At 36.7% G+C, this 24,594-nt stretch overlaps 1 protein-coding gene across 5 annotated transcripts in view; it reads right to left on the reverse strand.

Annotated features, from left to right (window-relative positions):
- Positions 1–24,594, reverse strand: part of LOC133638920 (uncharacterized) — a 46,575-nt gene that overhangs the window by 20,036 nt on the left and 1,945 nt on the right. For 4 of the 5 annotated variants that reach the window (XM_062031988.1, XM_062031973.1, XM_062031980.1 and 1 more), the window contains exon 1: positions 8,060–8,239. The exons of the other annotated variant lie outside the window; for it this stretch is intronic. The gene's annotated coding sequence lies outside the window, so the exon portion shown is untranslated. Of the gene's footprint in view, positions 1–8,059; positions 8,240–24,594 lie in introns of those variants that run through there. 5 annotated transcript variants of the gene reach the window in all.

The raw sequence follows: 24,594 nt of genomic DNA on the forward strand, positions 1-24,594 counted from the left end.
TTTTGAAAAAATGAACGGATGGATATGGATATATGACTTTAATGTTTTACACACGCACGCTCACATCAACTACAATTGTAGTCCAAAATCTATTAAAAAATAGTTACTAAATAAATTAGAAGTTACTCACAAGCTACTCAATACTTGAGTAATTTTTCATAGAATACATACTTAAACTTAACTCAGTTATTTTGATGACTACTTTTTACTTATACTTGAGTCATATTGTTCTAAAGCAGGTCTGGGCAATTATTTTGACTCCAGGGGCTAAATTTAGAGAAAGAAATGTGTCTGGGGGCCGGTATATCTATTTTTAGGAACACTAATACAAAACCTCACAATAATGTCTGATTGAATGTTAAAACCGTTATGACAGACTGCCTTAATTGGAATTGAATGTTGTTGTTTTTTTCACTGAATGCGACACCCAGAATGTACATGAAAATAATAAAGAATGAGGGATTTACAATATTAACTATGAACGATAAAACACTGAATATTTACAACATATGAACATCACACCCCCTCTTGATCGACATATTTTACTATCAAGCGAAACACAACAAAAATGCAACAAACACAGCAAAATATGAACGCGAAGGTTAAAAAAACAAAACACCTACAATCTGATATATCACTAAGCTTTAGAACTTTGTCATAAAAATCTCCTTGGTTGGCCGCTCTGGAAACACTCTGTGGAAACGCTCTCCACCCACACTGCTTGGTGCCTCGTCTGAGCTGCTGTGACTTAGATTACCATAGTAACTAATTAGATTACCATAGTAACTAGTACATCATGCAGAAGCGCAGATTCCAACCATTTAAATATTTTGTATTATTCAAGACTTACAGTAATTTAAAAACATCACTGCACATCATAATGGCGGCTACAGTTTCCATCTTATAGATCTAAAAACATTATTTGGGAATGTCCGGCGGGCCAGATTGAGAAGCTTAACGGGCCACATGTGGCCCCCGGGCCTTAATTTGCCCAGGTTTGTTCTAAAGTAACGGTACTCTTACTTGAGTACAATTTTTGGATACTCTACCCACCTCTGCTCCAATCCAAATATTACTCACAACAAACATTGTTCAATGCTTGGCTGACTACATATTAAGTGTTCATAAGCTGTGTCCTAATTCGTCCCAATACGTCATCGCGGTGCGTGAAGGCTGTCACAATTCAAAAAAAGCTCCTAGTGTCCTTCGGATCCGGCCGATGAATGGGCCCGTTTTTCCTATTAGCAGCAAGTGTGCATCTTTTGTATCCTTCGCGTCCTTTCATCTCCCAAGATTCTTTGCTTGCCCTGCTCTTAAAAATACCTTCAACATGGCAGCTCTATGCGGCGCGGAAAAATAAGACTTTCAAATGTAAATATAGCTTTATTCATTTATTCATTTAAAACACCTAAAACCAGACATGTGAAGCTGGGGTGACTGTAGTGATTTAAAACAAAAAATCAACTGCTATACTATATTTTAGCACCATGGGATCTAAATCTAAGTGTAATAATGGACTTAGACTTGAACTTTAACATCCACATTAAGTCAATAACATCGTCAGCTTTTTATCACCTGAAAAACATGACCAAAATCAGAGGAATAATGTCTAAATGTCACACCTGGGTGAAGTCTAGTCTGGGTTTCGTCTGGTTTCATGTTGTCTTGTCATTTCCTGTTTTATTTTGAAAGGTTAACTCTCCCTCTCGTTTCAGGTCACTTGCCCTTCCTCCTGTTTCACTGGTCTGCTGTCTCTGATTGCCTGATTGTGTCCACCTGTGTCACCCACCCTCATGTGTATAAATGGCTAGTTTTCCTTCTGTCCTGTGCCAGAGTGTTTTCGAATCTTTTGTGCGAACCTCCAGCGGTCCATGTCCACAGCCACGTTCTTTGTACCCTTTTTGTCAGGTAAAGATTAAAGATGAAAGTACCAATGATTCACACACACACTTAGATGTGGTGAAATTTGTCCTCTGCATTTGTCCCATCCCCTTGGGGAGCAGTGGGCAGCAGCGGCGCCGCGCCCGGGAATCATTTTGGTGATGTAACCCCCAACTCCAACCCTTTGTTGCTGAGTGCCAAGCAGGGAGGTTATGGGTCCCATTTTTATAGTCTTTGGTATGACTCGGCTGGGATTTGAACTCCAACCTACCGATCTCAGGGCGGACACTCTAAGATTAGTTGTTTAGCATTGCCTCCCTTGGAGCGCCTTTTGTTGTATTTTGCATATTGTTCTCTTTGCAACCTTTTTTCCCTCCGCAGCTGGAGCGTTTTTGAGTTCATTGAGATTTTGTTAGTTCAGAGCAGGGGTCACCAACCTTTTTGAAACCAAGAGCTACTTCTTGGGTAGTGATTAATGCGAAGGGCTACCAGTTTGATACACACTTAAATAAATTGCCAGAAATAGCCAATTTGCTCAATTTACCTTTAACTCTATGTTATTATTAATAATTAATGATATTTACACTTAATTGAACGGTTTAAAAGAGGAGAAAACACACAAAAAAAATGACAATTACATTTTTAAACATAGTTTATCTTCAATTTCGACTCTTTAAAATTCAAAATTCAACCGGAAAAAAGAAGAGAAAAACTAGCTAATTAAAATCTTTTTGAAAAAATTTTAAAAAATAATTTATGGAACATCATTAGTAATTTTTCCCGATTAAGATTAATTTTAGAATTTTGATGACATGTTTTGAATAGGTTAAAATCCAATCTACACTTTGTTAGAATATATAACAAATTGGACCAAGCTATATTTCCAACAAAGACAAATCATTATTTCTTCTAGATTTTCCAGAACAAAAATTTTAAAAGAAATTCAAAAGACTTTGAAATAAGATTCAAATTTGATTCTACAGATTTTCTAGAATATTTTTTTTGAATTTTAATCATAATAAGTTTGAAGAAATATTTCACAAATATTCTTCATCGAAAAAACAGAAGCTAAAATGAAGAATTAAATTAAAATGTATTTATTATTCTTTACAATAAAAAAAAGAAATTTACTTGAACATTGATTTAAATTGTCAGGAAAGAAGAGGAAGGAATTTAAAAGGTAAAAAAGTATATGTGTTTAAAAATCCTAAAATCATTTTTAAGGTTGTATTTTTTCTCTAAAATTGTCTTTCTAAAAGTTATAAGAAGCAAAGTAAAAAAATTAATGAATTTATTTAAACAAGTGAAGACCACGTCTTTAAAATATTTTCTTGGATTTTCAAATTCTATTTGAGTTTTGTCTCTCTAAGAATTAAAAATGTCGGGCAAAGCGAGACCAGCTTGCTAGTAAATAAATACAATTTAAAAAATAGAGGCAGCTCACTAGTAAGTGCTGCTATTTGAGCTATTTTTAGAACAGGCCAGCGGGCTACTCATCTGGTTCTTACGGGCTACCTGGTGCCCGCGGGCACCACGTTGGTGACCCCTGGTTTAGAGGTTAGGTAAGCTCGGCTTTTGATAGCCTGTTAAGTTTCTCCCCTTTTTGACCCTTTCTCTTGTTTGGAATAAATATTTGTTGTCAAACTCCTGCGTCTGTGTCCAGAGTCTTGTTCCGGTCGTGACAGTTTCTGTCACACCTGGGTGAAGTCTTGTCTGGGTTTCGTCTGGTTTCATGTTGTCTTGTCATTTCCTGTTTTATTTTGAAAGGTTAACTCTCCCTCTCGTTTCAGGTCACTTGCCCTTCCTCCTGTTTCACTGGTCTGATGTCTCTGATTGCCTGATTGTGTCCACCTGTGTCACCCACCCTCATGTGTATAAATGGCTAGTCTCCCTACTGTCACGACCAGAACAGGACTCTGGACACAGATGCAGGAGTTTGACAACAAATATTTATTCCAAACAAGGGAAAGGGTCAAAAAGGGGAGAAACTTAACAGGCCATCAAAAGCCGAGCTTACCTAACCTCTAAACTGACAAAATCTCAATGAACTCAAAAACGCTCCAGTTGCGGAGGGAAAAGGGTTGCAAAGAGAACAATATGCAAAAGGCGCTCCAAGGGAGGCAATGCTATACAACTAATCTTACCTGACAAAAAGGGTACAAAGAACGTGGCAATGGCTGTGGACATGGAACGCTGGAGGTTTGCACAAAAGATACGAAAACACTAGGAAGACTAGCCATTTATACACATGGGGGTGGGTGACACAGGTGGACGCAATCAGGAGAGACATCAGACCAGTGAAACAGGAGGAAAGGCAAGTGACCTGAAACGAGAGGGAGAGTTAACCTTTCAAAATAAAACAGGAAATGACAAGACAACATGAAACCAGACAAAACCCAGACAAGACTTTACCCAGGTGTGACACTAAATCAGGCTCCGAATGACTGATCCATGCTTTTGTCTCCAGCAGGTTAGACTACTGTAATGGCCTTCTCACTGGGGGCTCTGCAAAACGAGTTGTAAAGCAGCTGCAGTATAGCCAGAATGCTGCTGCTCGAGTCCTGACTAAAACTAGGAAATGCGACCATATTAGTCCAGTGCTTGGGTCACAGCACTGGCTTCCTGCTGCTCAGAGAATAGACGCTGCCACAGAAAGACGTGTTTTATGCCACTCCTTCTTTGTCTCATTTTGACAACCAAATGTTTTATGCTGTGCGTGAGTACACAGATGTGATCTTTGTTGATGTTATTGACTTGTGTGGAGTGCTAATCAGGCATATTTGGTCAGTGCATCATTATGCCTCGTTTGCAGGTATATTTGAGGTCATTTAATTCCCTTTAGTTATGTCCTCTGTATTTTTAATTTATATTTGCCTGTCTCATGACACTTTGGCTATATGTAACATTGGCTGCATTTCTGATAGTTGTTTGTGTGCCATGCTGTTCCAGACCACAGCAAACGTTACCCAGCTTGCAAAGATTGTAATAATTCTATATTAAGAAGACAGCCTGCCGGTTCCTTTCACATGGACATACACATCTATATCTTTGGTCATTCTAAGCCAGCCGTTATCTCACCCTCTGAGAAGCTTCCCGTTTTGCTAATGTTTTCCAATGTTGTAAAGTATGTAGAATAAATATTAGATTTCAACATTTCTGTCAACGAAGATTTGCCTCTCTTTCAGCATGCCGTGGTGCCAAGCAGATGGCTGTTGCAAACACCACAAATACTTGTGCAAGCAGATTTTCCCAAACATGAACATCAAATCCAAATACCGCACCCGCCTCATAGATAAAAGTTTGCAGTCAATAATAGCTAATATAGACACTTACATCATGTGTTGCTTTCCTTATAAGGCTTTTCATTTTTTGCGGCTCCTGACATTAGATTTTTTTGGTCCAATATGGCTCTTTCAACATTTTGGGTTGCTGACACCTGTGCCATATGAACCATCTCCAGCTCCGAAAACCTCAGGGAGTGGTCTCCCGCTGGTGCCCAGAGTCAGGTGTTTCAGTTTTATGCACCTAAAATCTGGAATAGTCTTCCTGAATATGTGAGACGGGCCTCAACGTTGGCAATGTTCAAATCCAGCCTGAAAACACTTAATTGTGCATATGACAACTGAAATGATTGTATCCACAGCCTTTGATTGATCTTAATTAATTATGATTGTGTTTATGATTGTATTTTCTGATTTTAATTGAATTAATTTTTCCTTCTTTTAATTTCTTGTAAAGCACTTTGCATTAGGGTACAAATCGTGCCCTATAAATAACATTGCCTTTCCTTGCTTATTTAGAATGTATAGAAAAATAGTCTAGGTCAGGCCTGGGCAATTATTTTACCTCAGGGGCCAAATTTAGAGTAAAAAATGTAGCTGGGGGCCGGCATATCTGATTTTTAGGAACACTAATACAAAACCTCACAATAATGTCTGATTGAATGCTAAAAAAGTTATGAGACCGTCTTAAAAAAGAGAATGAAATATTAAGTTTTTTTTACTGAACGAGACACCCAGAATGTACATGAAAATAAAGAATGTGGGATTTACAACATTTGTAACTATGAATAATAAAACACTGAATATTTACAACATATGAACGTCACACCCCCTTTCGATCGACATATTTTATAATCAAGCAAAACGCAACAAACACAGCAAAATATGAACGCGAAGGGTAAAAAAATCCCCACCTACAATCTGATGCATCTGATACATCACTAAGCTTTAGAACTTTATTGTAAAAATCTCCTTCCGCGTCTGTCTCTGACACCCGCATTTCAGGCTGGCCGCTCTTGAAACACACTGTGGAAACGCTCCCCACCCACACTGCTTGGTGCCTCGTCTGAGCTGCTGCGACTCAGATTACCATAGTAACTAGATTACGATAGTAACTACAAACCCTGTTTCCATATAAGTTGGGAAATTGTGTTAGATGTAAATATAAATGGAATACAATGATTTGCAAATCATTTCCAACCAAAATTCAGTTGAATATATCAATCCCTCAGGCTGTACTGCATCAACAAGCGACATCAGTGTGTAAAGAATATCACCACATGGGCTCAGGAACACTTCAGAAACCCGCTGTCAGTAACTACAGTTGGTCGCTACATCTTTAAGTGCAAGTTAAAACTATCAACAACACCCAGAAACACAGTCGGCTTCGCTGGGCCTAAGCTCATCTAAGATGGACTGATACAAAGTGGAAAAGTGTTCTGTGGTCTGACGAGTCCACATTTCAAATTGTTTTTGGAAACTGTGGACGTCGTGTCCTCCGGACAAAAGAGGAAAAGAACCATCCGGATTGTTATAGGTGCAAAGTTGAAAAGCCAGCATCTGTGATGGTATGGGGGTGTATTAGTGCCCAAGACATGGGTAACTTACACATCTGTGAAGGCGCCATTAATGCTGAAAGGTACATACAGGTTTTGGAGCAACATATGTTGCCATCTAAGCAACGTTACCATGGACGCCCCTGCTTATTTCAGCAAGACAATGCCAAGCCACGCGTTACATGGCTTCATAGTAAAAGATTGCGGGTACTAGACTGGCCTGCCTGTAGTCCAGACCTGTCTCCCATTGAAAATGTGTGGCGCATTATGAAGCCTAAAATACCACAACGGAGACCCCCGGACTGTTGAACAACTTAAGCTGTACATCAAGCAAGAATGGGAAAGAATTCCACCTGAGAAGCTTAAAAAATGTGTCTCCTCAGTCCCCAAATGTTTACTGAGTGTTGTTAAAAGGAAAGGCCATGTAACACAGTGGTGAACATGCCCTTTCCCAACTACTTTGGCACGTGTTGCAGCCATGAAATTCTAAGTTAATTATTATTTGCAAAAAAAAAATAAAAAGTTTATGAGTTTGAACATCAAATATCTTGTCTTTGTAGTGCATTCAATTGAATATGGGTTGAAAAGGATTTGCAAATCATTGTATTCCGTTTATATTTACATCTAACACAATTTCCTCATGTACCGCTCACATGTCTCAAAACTCTGTTTGGAGTATGCATGTTCTCCCCGTTCCTTTGTGGGTTCTCTGCGGGTACTACGGCTTCCTCCCACCTCGAAAGACATGCACCTGGGTATAGTCTGATTGGCAAAACTAAAATTGGCCCTAATTTGTTTTTTTCATAGTAATTTACCGTAAGCAAAATCAGTTACCAACTGTAAAAATTTGCGGATTTTAACTTGAAAGTATTTGTACAACCTTTCACTGGACAACACACAAAATCTTTGATTTAGACATAATAATAATACCGTGACTTAAGAGTATTTGTTTGCTTGTGACATTACAGTATTTGTAAATGCATTATTTTTACAGTAAAGTGTTGTGTTTTGTACGTATTATAACCATAGTCATTCAGGTTATTAGTTTGCAGGAATCCACTGCATTTACTACTGTGATAAACTATTTTGGATTTTGCAGTGTTTTACTGTTACTATTTTCCATTTGCTTTTCCACAGTGTAATTCATAGTTTAAAAATATAATATTTAATAAATCTGCCGACAGCAACACTCATACATCTGAAAAAAAAGTTTTGCTTCCTATCTTAATACTTTTGTTAAGTCTATCCTTTCTCATCTTCTCGTCATCTGGGTCCTTGGAAAGTTGCGGCCGCTGAATTGGGACACAGCTTGTAACAGTTTTTTTTTACATCTGAACTTACCTTCGAGCCAACACTAGATGTTGCAGACCAGTTTGTCTAGGCTTCCCTTCTTTTGTCTACTGGTTGTACCAACCTTGCTATTGGGCTAAATACAAGCGTCATAAAAGCATCAGGGCTTTGAAAGGGGTGTTTTAAAATACATCATTATTTTTGTAAGACACTTTGATGAATGATGAAGCATGTTTCATGCTCATAAATCAAAGCACTCCTATTCCCCAAAACAGCATTTTGACAGAAATTAATGTATATTTAGTTGGTGCTTGGGCCCACAAAACAGCCCAATTGTAACATATATCATGTCTTTTTAAAATAAAATAAACTTTTAGATCAGATAAATAGAGTATAACATACAATAGAATGTACTCCAAATAACTAGGCCTACTCTACTTTTATGAAGTGATGTAATAATACTGTGCTACTACTGTAGTACATTACCTTCCCCCCCCAAAAAAGAAAAGAAAAACATCTTTATAATCATTTTAGTATCGTTTATGATACCATACTAGGTATCGACAGCTGTATCAACTACTAGTAGTGTGCGATATACCACTGATTTTCTTTCTGATCCGATTATTTCCGATCTGTATCCAGAGACGTACTCCCTCACTTTGTAAACAATAACACCCCCCCCCCCCAAAAAAAAAAGATCTTTAGAATCACTTTAGTATCGTTTATGATACCATAGTAGGTATTGATATTATGCACGTATGTATATTGATATGTATGTATGTATGTATGTATATATGTGTATATGTAAATATGTGTGTGTAAAATAAATATATATGTGTATATACACACACATATATATATCCATACATATATACACATATATATATATATGTGTGAATGTATATATGTGTATATATATAGATAAATATATATATATATATATGTATATACGTGTGTATATATATTTATATACGTGTGTGTATATATATATGTATATATGTGTATATATATGTATATACACGTGTATATATGTATATACGTGTGTATATATGTTTATATATATTTTTTAAATATATATTATTATAGGTGTGTATATACTTATACGTGTGTATGTATACTGTATATATACATACATAACATTTTTTCATTTTGTTTTTCTAACCAGGCACTTTCAGTGACCAATTTATGCTAAATATACTTCTTGAAATAAGAATAATATTCAATTACAACCAAGTCAGAATAATTATCTGAAATCAAGGTAAAGAAACATATTTCAGTTTTTTTCCTAGCAGGATGAAGCATAGATTGTATAATATTATCATAATAATAATGTACATTTATGTTTGTTGCAGTACGTTTTTTATTCCAAACACATCTAATTAATATTAAATATCTAAAATCAATTATGTTTTTAATTGACTACCAAGATATTTTAATATAATGATAGTATAGCTATCGAACCATGACCTTAAACCCTTTCCTGACATACATCTTCAAGAATTCATTTTAACATTTAGTGGGTACAAAGGAACACACACATTACCTAATAAAGAACACTGTTTTACAGTTAATTATATCAATTATACATGTACTTCCTGGGGACACAAATGGCACAGATTCACTGGATTGGCCCTTAGGCACCACTTCTAAACCACTAAAATCGGTAATGCCCTTCTCCTTGTTAAAGGCCAACGCACCAACAGCATCATTATGCTGTTGTTATTTCATGCAAATGATAGCACTTGACACTTTCACATACAATGTTGAGAAGACACATCAAAGTCCACCATCAGTTATAAAAGCAGACCAAGGTGTTTTTCACATGTACGACAGAGGAGATTAGTGTGTGTTTATCGTGCGCCTGTCCTTGATGGGTGCTGCATTACAAGGAACTGTCTCCAACCTGCCACAATCAATTATCGTGAATAATGAATGTCTGCTGACTTATTTTGTCAGAGCTCACATTATTCTTGCACATCTGTTTATAGGTACAGAAAGGGAATTAGTTTGGTAAAAGAAAGGCATACGGTTCAATAAACATGCACTTAGTTAAACATGAACAATTCAGGCCCTCTACATACTAAAAAATATTGGGTTATTTTCATAACTCAATTTATGAGTTGCGAGTGTCGCGTTAAATTTTGGGAGTTCTTTTTATGAAGCGCAATCCCTTTTTTTTGTTTTGTTTATAAGGGTATTATTTTAACTAAATTTCTGGGTTTTCAAAACTACGAACCATTTTTGGGTTGTTTTTCAATGAGTAACACATTTTTGGGTAAAAGGCTTTCTTTATAAAAAAAAAAGGTACTTTTTTCTTGAAGGGAATTTTATTAAGGATTCATTTCATTAACATTATTTACAATCACACATCTTATGTATATGCAAATATTTGAGCATGCTGTATAGAACTCCTATGACCATCTACGGCAGGGGTGCCCATTACGTCGATCGCGAGCTACCGGTCGATCGCGGAGGGTGTGTCAGTCGATCGCCAGCCAGGCATAAAAAAAATAGTCCTAAAAATCTTCACTACGACATCACTTTCGTCACTTGATTGACATTCACGGCACCCGAGGGTCTTCTGAGATGACGCTGGCTGTTGCCAGATCATTATTAAGAAAAAATTACCGACAGGAAGGCGAGAAACACTTTTTATTTCAACAGACTCTGGCGCCGTACCTGTCGTCAAAACTCCAAAGACCGACTGCACAGTTGCACAATAAAAGCTCTGCTTCATCCTGTCTGCGCTAACAAAATAAGAGTCTCAGAGAGCTGGCGTGCACAAGCTAACAAGCTACAGAGTTTGCCGCCAATGTATTTCTTGTAAAGTGTATACAAAGGAGTACGGAAGCTGGACAAATAAGATGCCAAAAACCAACCACTTTCATGTGGTATTGGACAGAAAGGAGGACTTTTTTTCTCCTCCGTTTGAAAATGTGGACGTTATCAGCACCAATGTCTGATTCCTATCAATGCAAGTCATCAGAATCAGGTAATATACCAACTTATATTCTTGTCTTCATGAAAGAAAGGAATCTATATGTGTTAAACATGCTTTTATTATCATTAAACACCTTTAACTTGTTAACAATATTAACTATATGTGTTAAACATGCTTGCATTATCTTTAAACACCTTTAACTTATCAACAATATTAACTATATTTGTTAAACATGCTTGTATTATCTTTAAACACCTTTAACTTATTAACTATATGTGTTAAATATGCTTGTATTATCTTTAAACACCTTTAACTTGTTAAAAATATTAACTATATGTGTTAAACATGCTAGCATTATCTTTAAACACCTTTAACTTGCTAACAATATTAACTATATGTATTAAACATTCTTGTATTTTTATTAAACACCTTTAATTTATTAACAATATTAACTATATGTGTTAAACATGCTTGCATTATCATTAAACACCTTTAACTTGTTAACAAAAACATATCATTCATAAATAACTAAATATAAATTATATATATATGAATGAAGTAGATCCCCACGACTTGATCAATTGAAAAGTAACTCTCCTGCAGAAAAAGTGCAGGCACCCCTGATCTACAGCAAATATTGTAAAAAAAAATGTCACTCATATCTTGCTTTTGAGTATATTTTAATGGAATAAGAATAATTTTGATCAGTAGTTGAGAAGGAGTAGGACAAACCAGCAGTAAAATGTATACTTTTTAACTATTGGGTCAAGGAGCGCTAAATTGCGCAGCACAATAGTTGGGTTTGGAATAACCCAACATTGTAGTGAGCATAACTCAGCTTTTGTGTTAAATACATTCAACCCAATAGTTGGGTCATGAATCAACCAATATTGAGTTAGCATAACTCAACTTTTGGGTTAAATAATTCAACCCAATATTTTGGTTGGGAAAACCCCAACATTAAGTTATCATAACTCAACTTTTTGGTTAAATAATTCAACGCAAAAGTTGGGTTGGAAAACATTAACCCAAAATGTTGAGTTGAAATAACTCAAATAAGAGGTTTGTCCTTTTCTGAACCAGCAGTTGGGTTAAAATTGGGTTATTTTTTAACCTAACATTTTTTAGTGTGTATCTAACACAATGTACATCAGGGATACTAAACTACATTTCCAGAAAGCTACGAACCCCGGGGCTGGACTTCTCTCTTCACAATTAGTCTTATTTTGTATATTCCGTAGAACCCTCTGAAGTAGGTATATGATATTGGTCTATTTGTTTTGACATACTGAAAGGGGAACTGCACTTTATTTTTTGGATTTTGCCTATCATTTACAACCATTATGAGACACAAGAAAATAAAAGTTTGTTTTGTTTTTTCGCTTTCTAACATGTTATAATTGGCTCATTCTTGGTGGCTAGCAATGCAGCTAATGGAATGAATCAATTTTACATCTAAATCACGGTAAAAATGTATTTAAAAACCATTAACAATACTTCATTATTATACATAACCTGTATAATAACCAAGCTGTAGCGAAATTCGTATTGTAAGAGCGAACACTGAGGAACTATTTTTCTAGCGTAGTAACACATCCGCATGCTTTCCTATATGCCGTAAACGCCAGCTACGGAAAGAGATAAGCTAGCTTCTACGTCAACACGAAACACGTTTGAGGACCCCGACTTAAACAAGTTGAAAAACTTATTCGGGTGTTACCATTTAGTGGTCAATTGTACGGAATATGTACTTCACTGTGCGACCTACTAATAAAAGTCTCAATGAATCAATCAATCAATGAGTTTGTGATACACCACACAATGCGATAGGACCTCAATCTGTATTGACTGAAAAACATAAACAACCATATTACAGTATCTGACAGTTGTGTGTTTGTTCTAGCTGGCCGAGGACAATTTTCCGGTTTATTTGGGTAAGCACTCAATTTATGTTGAAATCGCATGGCTTCAAGTTCCACATTTTGCAGCTTCCGGTCACGCCAACCTCACTCTCTCGGCTTCCGTCTCTTACAAAGTCTCACCCTTCCTTTGTGCTGGCTTCTAGAAGCAGCAGCTCGTCCTCCTTATGTTCAGCTTCAAAAAGATAAGGTTGTAAATCCTAATTTCTCTTCGTCGTATTTTTCTAGAGTGGTAACACATCCGCATGCTTTGGTATTTGCCGTAAAAGCTAGCTACGGAAAGAGATACATCAACACAAAACACGTTTGAGTTTGTAATGCACGAGACAATGCAATAGGACACCAAACCGTATTGACTGAAAAACATGGACAATCATATTACAGTATCTGTAAAGTATTAGCCCACATTTTGTATTTTGTTTTTACACAACTAGCCAGACAGCGTATCCACTGTAGTTGAATGGTGATGTTCTGCGTGTATCATGAGTGTGACTCACACAATGGACAGTTGTGTGTTGGTTCTAGTTCTTTCCGGTTTATTTGGGTAAGCACTCAATTTATGTCGAAATAGCATAGCTTCAAGTTCCACATTTTGCAGCTTCGGGACACGCCAACCTTCACTCTCCCGGCTTCCGTCTCCTACAAAGTCTCACCCTTCCTTTGTGCTGGCTTCTAGAAGCAGCCGTTCATCCTCCTTATATTCAGCTTAAAAAAAATAAGGTTTTAATCCTCATTTGTCTTTGTTGTCTGTTACCAAGTCTGTCATAATTTGAACACACTCGTGTTTGTTTCCGGAAGTAGGAACACACATTTGTTGCCAGAAGTTGGAAGTGTGCAGCTATGGAAACAGAAATCATTGCGCTGAAAAAATCAGTCCCAGCAATGATTAAAATGATCAAAATTTGGTAATTATTGAACATATTATATATTGTTATGAACGTGTCTGTTACTACATTATAAACAAACATTGCAGTGTGTATATAAAACATTGCTGGAGGATTTTAAAGTTGTTTCAGAGAGCTTCGAAGGCTACAACGGTGACAGCCGTATCTTCCAAGTGTTTTTATTCACCCTAAAATAAATAATAAAAGGAAGACATATATGTTCTTGTCTCTCATAATGACTGTGCAACATTCTAAAAAAAAAAGTGCAGATCCGCTTTAAAGGAGCGCTCTGCTGTTTTTAAAAGGGCCTTCTGCAGAAGAGCTGGTCAAAGATCATGTCTGTGACAGGCCTCCAGTGTAAAAATCTGCTGCAAACATATGAATCTCACACAAGATTTTTTAACTGAACTCGCGGACCACCGGTTTATTATCCCAAATGATGAAAAAGAGAAGACCTAGACCAGGGGTCGGCAACCCAAAATGTTGAAAGAGCCATATAGGACCAAAAATACAAAAAATGTATCTGTCCGGAGCCGCAAAAAATTAAAAGCCTTATATAAGTATTATAATGAAGGCAACACATGATGTAAGCATCTATATTAGCTATATTAGCCTACTATCAAAGGCTGAAGCAAATCTTTGTTGACAGAAATGTTGTATTTTAATTTTTATTCTACACATTTATGCAACATTGGAAATCATTAGTAAAATGGAGGCTTCTCACAGGATGAGATAACTTCTGGAAATTACTAGCTCAGAATGGCCAAAGTTATAGATGTGTGTGTCTAAGTTTAAGGAAACGGCAGGCTGTCTTCTTCTAATGGATTTATTACAATCTTTGCAAGCTGGGTAACATTTGCTGTTGTCTGGAACAACATGGCACACAAACAACTATGAGAAATGCAGACAATATTGCATACAGATAATGTGTCACCAGACATGCAAATATAAATTAAATACACAGAGGACATAAGTAAAGGAAATTAAAATAGCTCAAATATACTTACAAACGAGGCATAATGATGCAATATCTACATACAGCTAGTCTAGACAGTACGTTAGCTTGCAATCATGCAGCGACCACATATGCTTGATTACCACTCCCCATAAGTCAATAAAATCAACAAAGCTCACATTTGTGCATTCATGCACAGCATAAAAAGTTTGGTGGACAAAATGAGACAAAGAAGGAATGGCATAAAACACGTCTTTCTGTGGCCGTGTCAGAGAAAGTTGTACTTGTAATTAAACTGCGGCGAGTTCAAAAACAGCTGAAATTAGGCCAAAACGGCGCTCGCCAAATATTCTCATCAGTAAAGCATGTTTAATATAAATAGTGGGATTTTTAACAGTTAGGAAGGTTTGTGTCATGTTTGTCCTAAAGAAATCATATTAAAACAAAATTTGCATGCATTTTTTGAAAAAACTCCAGGGAGCCTCTAGGACGGAGCTAATGCTCTAGAGCCGCTGGTTGCTGACCCCCGACCCAGACGAACACTACTAGTATAACTAAAGAAGTTGAACAAATGACTGCTGACTGCATCTGAAGTAAACAAAATACAGCAAAACCTTGGTTACCAGAGGTGTGGACTCGAGTCACATGACTTGGACTCGAGTCAGACTCGAGTCATGAGTTTGATGACTTTGGACTCGACTTGACAAAATGTAAAGAGACTTGCAACTCAACTTAGACTTTAACATCAATGACTTGTGACTTCACTTGGACTTGAGCCTTTTGACTTGACATGACTTGCTACTTTCCCCAAAACCCAAAGATTAAAAAGTTATTTGGGAGCGCGCAGCTCCGTATTTTTCCTTTTCTTCGTCTGTGTCTATCAGCGTGTTGTTCCTGTCAGCTGGTGTGCTCTCAGTACAACAGCCAATCGAACTAGATCTACGCTGTTTTCATCCCACAGCTCTCATCCAATCAAATTGCAGGACAACCAATGAAGAAGAATTGTCAAACAATGCGGCAGTGAAAAACAATTATGCCAAAGTTAATTTCGATCGGGTATTAAAACTACGACTCGGTCAACAAAAAACTAATAGCCCTATGCAAATCATGCAGTTCGAATATTATAGACGGAGACGTAACAACTTCCAACTTCGTTCGACATTTGAAGATGCACAAAGAAGGGTAAGTTTTGAATGTAAGCTAACGTTTATTGGCTAAGTAACGTGACTTTTATTTGCTGTGTAGTTAAATCAGTGAGGCTGTAAACTCACTGCTAACGTTATAACCATAGACATCTTATAAGGGTACGCAGCATCGCGCGCTACTGCCTACAGGCGCAGACAAGACGCAGGGCCGCCATCTTGGAGTGGTGATCCGCTCCACTAGTGCAATTCATTTGGCAGGAGCAATGAACTGTCAGCGCATTTAATTCATTTTACCTCACTGAATACCACTGATTTTCACGCACTTTTTTGTTATATGTGTAGCTATGATAAAGGACACATGTTTTGGCGTGTTTTATTATTCATAGTTTGCTTAACAGTAATATAATATTCTTATACGCTATAAGTGACCAGACGTCCGAGATCAAAACTGGGAATATAATCCCAGAGAAAGGGGAAAAAAACGGTCAGCTATTTTTAAATTGAAGAAACAATATGATTAGGTTATATATACATGCGTATATCCTACATAAACAATGTATGAATACATTAGATATCTATATATCTTATAGACTGTATCTCTGTTGCTGCAGCAGCAGAGAGTTTATTCTGTCTTGACACTTTGTATTGATATTTTGTATTACATTCTTCCCTTAAATGATCATGTTTACAGTCATTGTTTTATATGTATTTTTTATGTATGTCGCTTTGGATAAAAGCGTCTGCCAAATACTTCAACATAAACATATATAAACACCTGAAAGTCTTTATATCAGCTAAAACCACCAATCTGTTTCACTGGATTCAGAATAAAACCAAATTCTGTCTTACCCAACAATGTTAGTATTTGAATATTGTTACTTGAAGACTTATTCCTGGTTACAATTATACTGTTAAGAAAGTATTGTCTTGTATTTTGCCTAAAATGAGAATGCATTATAATCAGTGGCGGCTGGTGAATTTTGTTTTAGGTGGGGCTGAAAGTTTGTAAAGCAAACCCATGTAGGGGGGTCATCCTCCCCCAGAAGATTTCTTTGTGATTTTCACATACAAATATTAAAGATCTTTGCTCCTTCTCAACTCTGTGGTAATATTATTTTCATAAAATACAACCAATAGTACATTAATGTTAAATCTTACTTGTGAAAAGTAATCACCCGATTTCTATTTTCAACAGTCCGCTCATTTGAGTTGGAAAACGCTGAACACCATCTTTGTTTTCTACCTGTCAACTGTCAGTTTAGGCTGCTCGCCGGCTCCTCATCACCACTTCAAGATGGCGGCCAAATTGCTCGTGTCACAGCAGCCAATGCTGCGTCTACTTATAAGATGTCTATGGTTATAACGTCATTGCAAACACGGCAATATGTTGCGTCCACTGCAGTTCGCTACCTTATTCATACTTTTTGTCAAGTGATTTTTTTTAAGCAGGGTTGCATGAGGTACCTAAACATAACGTTACGTTAGTCAATGTATCACACACAGTAACGTAACGTTAGACGCCGATCAGCAGCACCGCGTATTTTAGCCACCTACAAAAACACAAACATAGTCAAATAAAGGTCAGTTAAAATGTATACTATATTAAGAATATGTGAACATATTGCATAGGGCCCTGACATCTAAAAAGTACAACTCTGTTCATTGTTTTGTTCATGTTTTTGTTATGTTTTTCATATGTACGCACACATCAACACACATACAGTATGAGATGAGATCAATGAGATAAGGTAAGAACAGGATAGAAACTGCTGTGGAACTACCGGTAGTTACAATGCAATGTGCCAAGGAAATACAATGTTAACACTTTTGTGCAAATAAGTACAGTTGCACTTGTTTTTTCAAATGTGTTTATTCTGTAAATGAATGAGTTAAATGTTTAAAATGACTGGATAATAGTGCTATTATGAAGTGCAATGTCAGCACTATTTTTTTTCCTGCAATTTCAAATGCACTTGTTTTAATAAATAAATACAGCGTTTTAAAAGCATACACAATCTGTGTAAATATATTAGTCTGTGGTTAAAAGAACTTAACAGGACTCGAAATTCAAAATGCAGGACTTGGGACTTGACTTGAGACTTTCCAGTCTTGACTTTGGACTTGACTCGGGACTTGCCTGTCTTGACTCGGGACTTGACTCGAGACTTGAGGGCAAAGACTTGAGACTTACTTGTGACTTGCAAAGCAATGACTTGGTCCCACCTCTGTTGGTTATGTAAGTCACATTGCGGGAAAAAAAAAATTGTAACTGCCAAAAAGGAGAGGACTTAAAGGAGTGCTTCAAGGAACGCCTCAGTTATGTAAATCACAAGTTTGGACACCAGTGTTAAAATGTCATTGCAAGAATCTGCCAATGTGTGTACAGCGGTCCAAGATCCTCTACAGCAGGGGTGTCCAAAGTGCGGCCCGGGGGCCATTTGCGGCCCGCGGTTCATTTTTTAACGACCCCACGGCACATTTTAAAAATACGATTGAAAAAAATAAAAAACATTAAAAGTGGTATTTAAAGAGCAAACAGGTGAAATGTAACAAGAAAATGTAGCAATGTTTACTCTAATAACACAAAGCTGCCATGTAGGCTGTTTCTTTCTTTAAAAAATAATAATGAATCAAAATCAATGTCATTATAATAATAATAATAATACCTGGGATTTATATAGCACTTTTCTAAGTACCCAAAGTCGCTTTACATGTTAAAAACCCATCATTCATTCACACCTGGTGGTGGTAAGCTACTTTCGTAGCCACAGCTGCCCTGGGGTAGACTGACGGAAGCGTGGCTGCCAATTTGCGCCTACGGCCCCTCCGACCACCACCTATCATTCATTCATCATTCATTCACCGGTGTGAGCGGCACCGGGGGCAAGGGTGAAGTGTCCTGCCCAAGGACACAACGGCAATTATGCCGTTGAATAGGTCAATGAATTATTGACCTATTCAAGGCTCCAATTACATCACGTGAAATATTTTGAGATATTTTTGGGGAAAAATGTTGCATATTTTGTGTTTGCCATGTAAAATAACGAGCAGTTTTTTTTTAAAGAAGGGCCTAAAACGAACAAACAAAAAACATAAACAACAATAAAACGTATAATTGACAGATAGATCTGAAGTTGATCTCGAGATTATTGTGTTAAAAGTAAACAGTAAAAAAAAAATAATTACAATTTATTTTTTTAACACTTTAATGAGTAGGACCCTTTTGGATCCCCTACAATTTTAGTGTGATTAGTTTTTAAGTGCCATTGCTCAAAAAATAATAATAAATTAAAATCAATGGTGTTATGAGTCATTGACCTTTTTAGGGCTCAATTATTATATAATCTCAAATATCCCACTTAAAAATTTTATTGGGTGAAAATATAGCCTATTTTGTGTTTTTTTCATTAAAAAAAAAGGGTTTTCTTTGACAAAAAGAGCATACAATTTAAATCTTTAAATTTTTTTATATTGACAGATAGACCTAATGTTGATCTAGAGATTTAAAAACTTGAATAATAACACAAATAATAATACTGAATAATGACACATTTTTTTATATTTTTTGGACCAAAACCCTTTAGGGTCCCCGGGATCAAGCCTGAGTGGAAGCCTAAATGTATATTTTTTTATACATATATTGTATTGGTTTTTAAAATAAAAAATATCAAAATGGCCCCCGCTAGCTTTGATTTTTCAATGTGCGGCCCTCAGTGGAAAAAGTTTGGACACCCCTGCTCTACACGAAACGGGGCACTCTTGTGTTTGTAGGTATTTGTTGTATATTATCAAACATATTTGTCTCACAACTTTTGAACTGAACTATGTGGTGTCATTCCCGGTCCCGATTTGGCCCCCGGGTCGCCTGTTGAATAGCCCTGATGTACATCATTGTTTTTCTTTTAACATCACAATTTAGAATTTTTTTTTTTTTTGCTGAGGTTATTCAGAGTGGATGACATTTTCCTAATAATTGTGTCAAACTACTTCTCTAAGTGATTAAGCAAGTATAAAAGTTACACAACATTAAAGGTTAATCCTATTACTGAAGTTTATGTCTTGAGATTGGCTGATCTGTTTTAAGACTTAATTTTTTCTCATCACTTTCATAAGCTATATTTCTGCTTTAGCTGATTCTACAGCCAAAACAACACAAAACACCATGTTTTGTCTTCTTAATATATATCCCCCTCTTGTGGTACACTAACCCTTTTGCATGAGCATAGGACGTTGCAGTGCCATTTTATCTTCATTCTCATTTACCATGAATTGATTAACGTGGACCCTGACTTAAACAAGTTGAAAAACGTATTCGGGTGTTACCATTTAGTGGTCAATTGTACGGAATATGCACTGTACTGTGCAATCTACTAATAAAAGCTTCAATCAATCAAAAGCATACTTTGGGAATCAGTACAATCGTGTACTATAAACAAACCATTCATTTGGTACATTTTGCTCACACTTGATGACGTTTAAAACAGTCCCACCGTAAATAAGTTAAGGTGTTACATTTACATCGAGCATTGATACAACTCCCTCGGTTAAATCCATGACTCTGTTCATCGAGAAAAAAACGGATTCGGCTGTCATTACCAATAAAACTGGTTCTTTATGATCGATGGAGGTACACACTGCTGCCTTTTGTGCAGATGGCGTGGGTTCAATTCTAGGACCCTAATACCAAACAACTGGAGAAAGTCCAGTGCCGATCCCAACCTCGGATGGATGGGAGGGTTGGGTCAGAAAGGGCATTGGGCATAAAAACTAAGCCTGACAAATATGAGAATGACTGGCTGTGGCGACTCCTGACGGAAAATCCCAAAAGACAACAAAAAACACAAGAGATTGTGGTTGTTTGTCAGCAATGAGAAGGATGCACACAAACAAAATATAATCGAAGGAATTGCTCTCATCAAGGGCATTTTTACAGTTTTACGAAAGTGAAACTGCAACCTCGCCGAAGATGGTCTTAACCCCGAACACCGACCTTTGTCATCTGTCATTCATCCGCCATAAACCCTGAAAACCGCAGAGACCTAATAAAGCAATTAAAAATGTTTAATTTTTTAATGGCGGCCTTGCCGGTTTAAGAGAGGCCGTGTTCAAAGCGCCTTTCGCGGTGTGAAGAACATCACCTTCCGTATTTGCACCCCAAGAACTGTGATAATACTGTGTTAACGCCGCCATAATGCATAATCTGCCTGTCTCTGTGCATTCCGGGACTCAAACCTGGGTCCACCTGATTAAGAGATGAGCACGCTAGGCACCGAGCTAAAAGCCCAAGCTGTCATATCCAGCGCAAGCTTTTAAAGGCCTACTGAAATGAAATGTTCTTATTTAAACGGGGATAGCAGATCCATACTATGTGTCATACTTGATCATTTCGCGATATTGCCATATTTTTGCTGAAAAGATTTAGTAGAGAACATCGACGATAAAGTTTTGGTCGCTGATAAAAAAGCCTTGCCTGTACCGGAAGTAGCGTGACGTCACAGGTTGAAGGGCTCCTCACATTTGCACATTGTTTACACCAGCAGCGAGAGCGTTTCGGACCGAGAAAGCGACGATTACCCCATTAATTTGAGCTAGGATGAAAGATTCGTGGATGAGGAACGTGAGAGTGAAGGATTAGAGTGCAGTGCAGGACGTATCTTTTTTCGCTCTGACCGTAACTTAGGTACAAGGGCTCATTGGATTCCACACTCTCTCCTTTTTCTATTGTGGATCACGGATTTGTATTTTAAACCACCTCGGATACTATATCCTCTTGAAAATGAGAGTCAAGAACATGTATTTTAATGCTTTTATTAGTTTGATCATTTCCTTTTTTTATGGTTTGAAGCACGATTTCCGTGTATTTTGTATGACTTTGTCCTGTTTTCTTCTGTTTTATTAGCTTGGCTGTATTGTTACTCACGCCACTACTTCAATATACTTCAGTTCGAAAAAAACCCAAAAATTCTTGTCTTGTATTATTTATGCTACAAGACATTTTTATTTTACCATACATAGTATGTTTGCACAAAGAATTGGTATCGCTGATACCAGCATGAATTTCACTCGGTATCGGATCGGAAAGAAAATGAGTGGTATCAAACGTCACTAATATGCAGTATTTTTTTCTGTCAAATTGAAAAAAATATCCATAAATCCATCCATTTTCTACCGCTTGTCCCTTTCGGGGTCACGGGGGGTACTGGAGCCTATATCAGCTGCATTTGGGCGGCAGGCGGGGTACACCCTGGACAAGACGCCACCTCATCGCAGGAACAAATACATTTAATTTAGAAAATATTTTATTGACTCATATTACTTCCAGCCTTTGGCGTCCACATCAGGCCTCCGGCATTGAGTTCGACGCCTGTATATTATAATATAATTTTTTTTTTTACAAATAAGTGTGTTGACTATTTTTTCTTTGGCTAAAACTTTTGTTCAGAATTTTAAGATCAAAGGCACGAGTCACAAAATGTTTTAATGATAATTTCCCATGTATCGGCAATACTGAGTCCATAGTTACTTGGTATCAGACAGATACCAACATTTGCAGTATCACACATGCTTTTGTAGAGCGTTTGCATGTTCATTATTTTCACTTTTACATGTTCATGTAACTGAATTGTGAATTTTTTTGTGTGCTAATGGTATAATACATATATTTTAATGCTTTTATTTTTCATGGTTTGAAGCATTATTAGTGTATTTTGTATGATTTTGTCCTGTTTTCTTAGCTTGACTGTATTGTTACTCACGCCACTACTTCAATAAATAACTGTGTCTTGTATTATTTATGTTATTACACATGTTATTTGAATTACACAACTTTTTTAATTAGACCATACATAGTATGTTTGCACATAGAATTTGTATCGCTGATACCAGCATGAATTTCCCTCTGTATCGGATCGGAAAGAAAATGTGTGGTATCAAATGTCACTAATATGCAGTATTTTTTTCTGTCTAACTGAAAAGAACAAATACATTTAGAAAATATTTTTTTATTGACTCATATTACTTCCAGCTTTTGGCGGTCCACATCTAATTGTTTACAAATAAGTGCGTTGACTGTTTTTTGTTTGGCTAAAACTTTTGCTCAGTATTTTAAGATTAAACTATTTTAATAATCATTTCCCAGGTAAAAAGTATCGGCAATACTGGATCTATACTTACTTGGTATCAGACAGACACATTTGCAGTATCACACATATGTGGCTGGTCACGGTGAAAACTTTGAAATTGTTCTTTAAAATAAATATACGCTCTTGTATAAAAGGGACAAGCCTGGACTTATTTCATTTCATTTTTATTTACCTCCTTCATTGATGTGCATCTTTGATTGATAAGACAATTATACCTCAATTATTCAATTATACATTTACACATCAATGCCTGAGAAGGAGCAGGATGAAGAAAATTATTATATTTTCCTGCCCCCTTCAACATAATACATAGTCTTACTTAATGATATCATATAAACCAACAATTACATCCAAATATAACGAAAACAAACAAAAAAACACAACTAGTGCAAAACTTCATGAAGTACAAACTGAACAAAAAAAAATAAAAGAAGTAATATACACCTCACGGGATGATACAAAACAAATACAAAACCAGGCAAAAAATAAGTAAAATAATAAACATAAAGCAAAATGTAAACACTTATGACTGTCCATATGATCTTATTGTTCTGTCTTTATATATTTTTTTCAATTGGAATATATTTTTACAATCTTTTATCTCATTGTAAAGAGAATGTCATAGTTTAACCCCCACCACTGATATGCATATTTATTTTAAAGTTGTCCTTAAATACTGACGTTGGAAATTAACTTTTCTTCTAGGCTCTTCATTCTCAGAAGTGATGACAAACATTTTTTGTAAATTTGCTGGTAAGGTTTTACTTTTAGCCTTAAACATGACACATAATGTCTGTAACTTTACTAGCTCCTGTAATTTCAATAAACCCAAATTAATAAATAATATGTTAGTGTGTTCTAAGTAATCTACTTTATGAATAATCCTTATAGCTCTTTTCTGTAGTTGATACAATGCCTTTATGTTACTCTTATATCTGTTCCCCCACACTTCCACACAGTAGCTGATATATGGCAATATAAGAGCACAATACAATATACTGGTATCAGACAGGGACAAGTCACAGGTGGAGAAAATCCTCAGTGCTGAACTCTGTAGAACTTGCACCTGGCTCGCTGACAACAAGCTATCCATACACTTGGGTAAAACGGAATCCATCCTGTTTGGGTCCCACATCAACCTTAAGAAAGTCAATGACTTCACTATAAAAGTGGGTGACATTGTTATCACCAGGAAGGATGAGGTCACCTACCTAGGTTCCATTCTAGAGGCTAATCTTTCCTGTGATGAAATGGCAACCAAGGTCATCAAAAAGGTCAACCAATGAACGAGATTTCTCTATAGAATCTCCTCTCTGGTCAACAAAAGCACCATGAGGATTCTGGCGGGAACTCTCGTTCAACCCTTTTTCGATTACGCATACACCTCCTGGTACCCTAGCACCTCCAAAACCCTCAAATCTAAACTCCAAACATCCCAGAACAAGCTAGTCAGATTACTTCTATACCTCCACCCCAGATCACACCTCACTCCTACCCACTTCTCCAAAGTCGACTGGCTCAGGGTGGAGGACAGAGTAAAACAACTTGCACTGAGCCTAGTCTATAAAATCCGCTACACCTCCCTGATACCGAACTACAT

The sequence above is a fragment of the Entelurus aequoreus genome, linkage group LG02 (assembly GCF_033978785.1).
Source record: "Entelurus aequoreus isolate RoL-2023_Sb linkage group LG02, RoL_Eaeq_v1.1, whole genome shotgun sequence".
In the NCBI taxonomy this organism is placed as follows: domain Eukaryota; kingdom Metazoa; phylum Chordata; class Actinopteri; order Syngnathiformes; family Syngnathidae; genus Entelurus; species Entelurus aequoreus.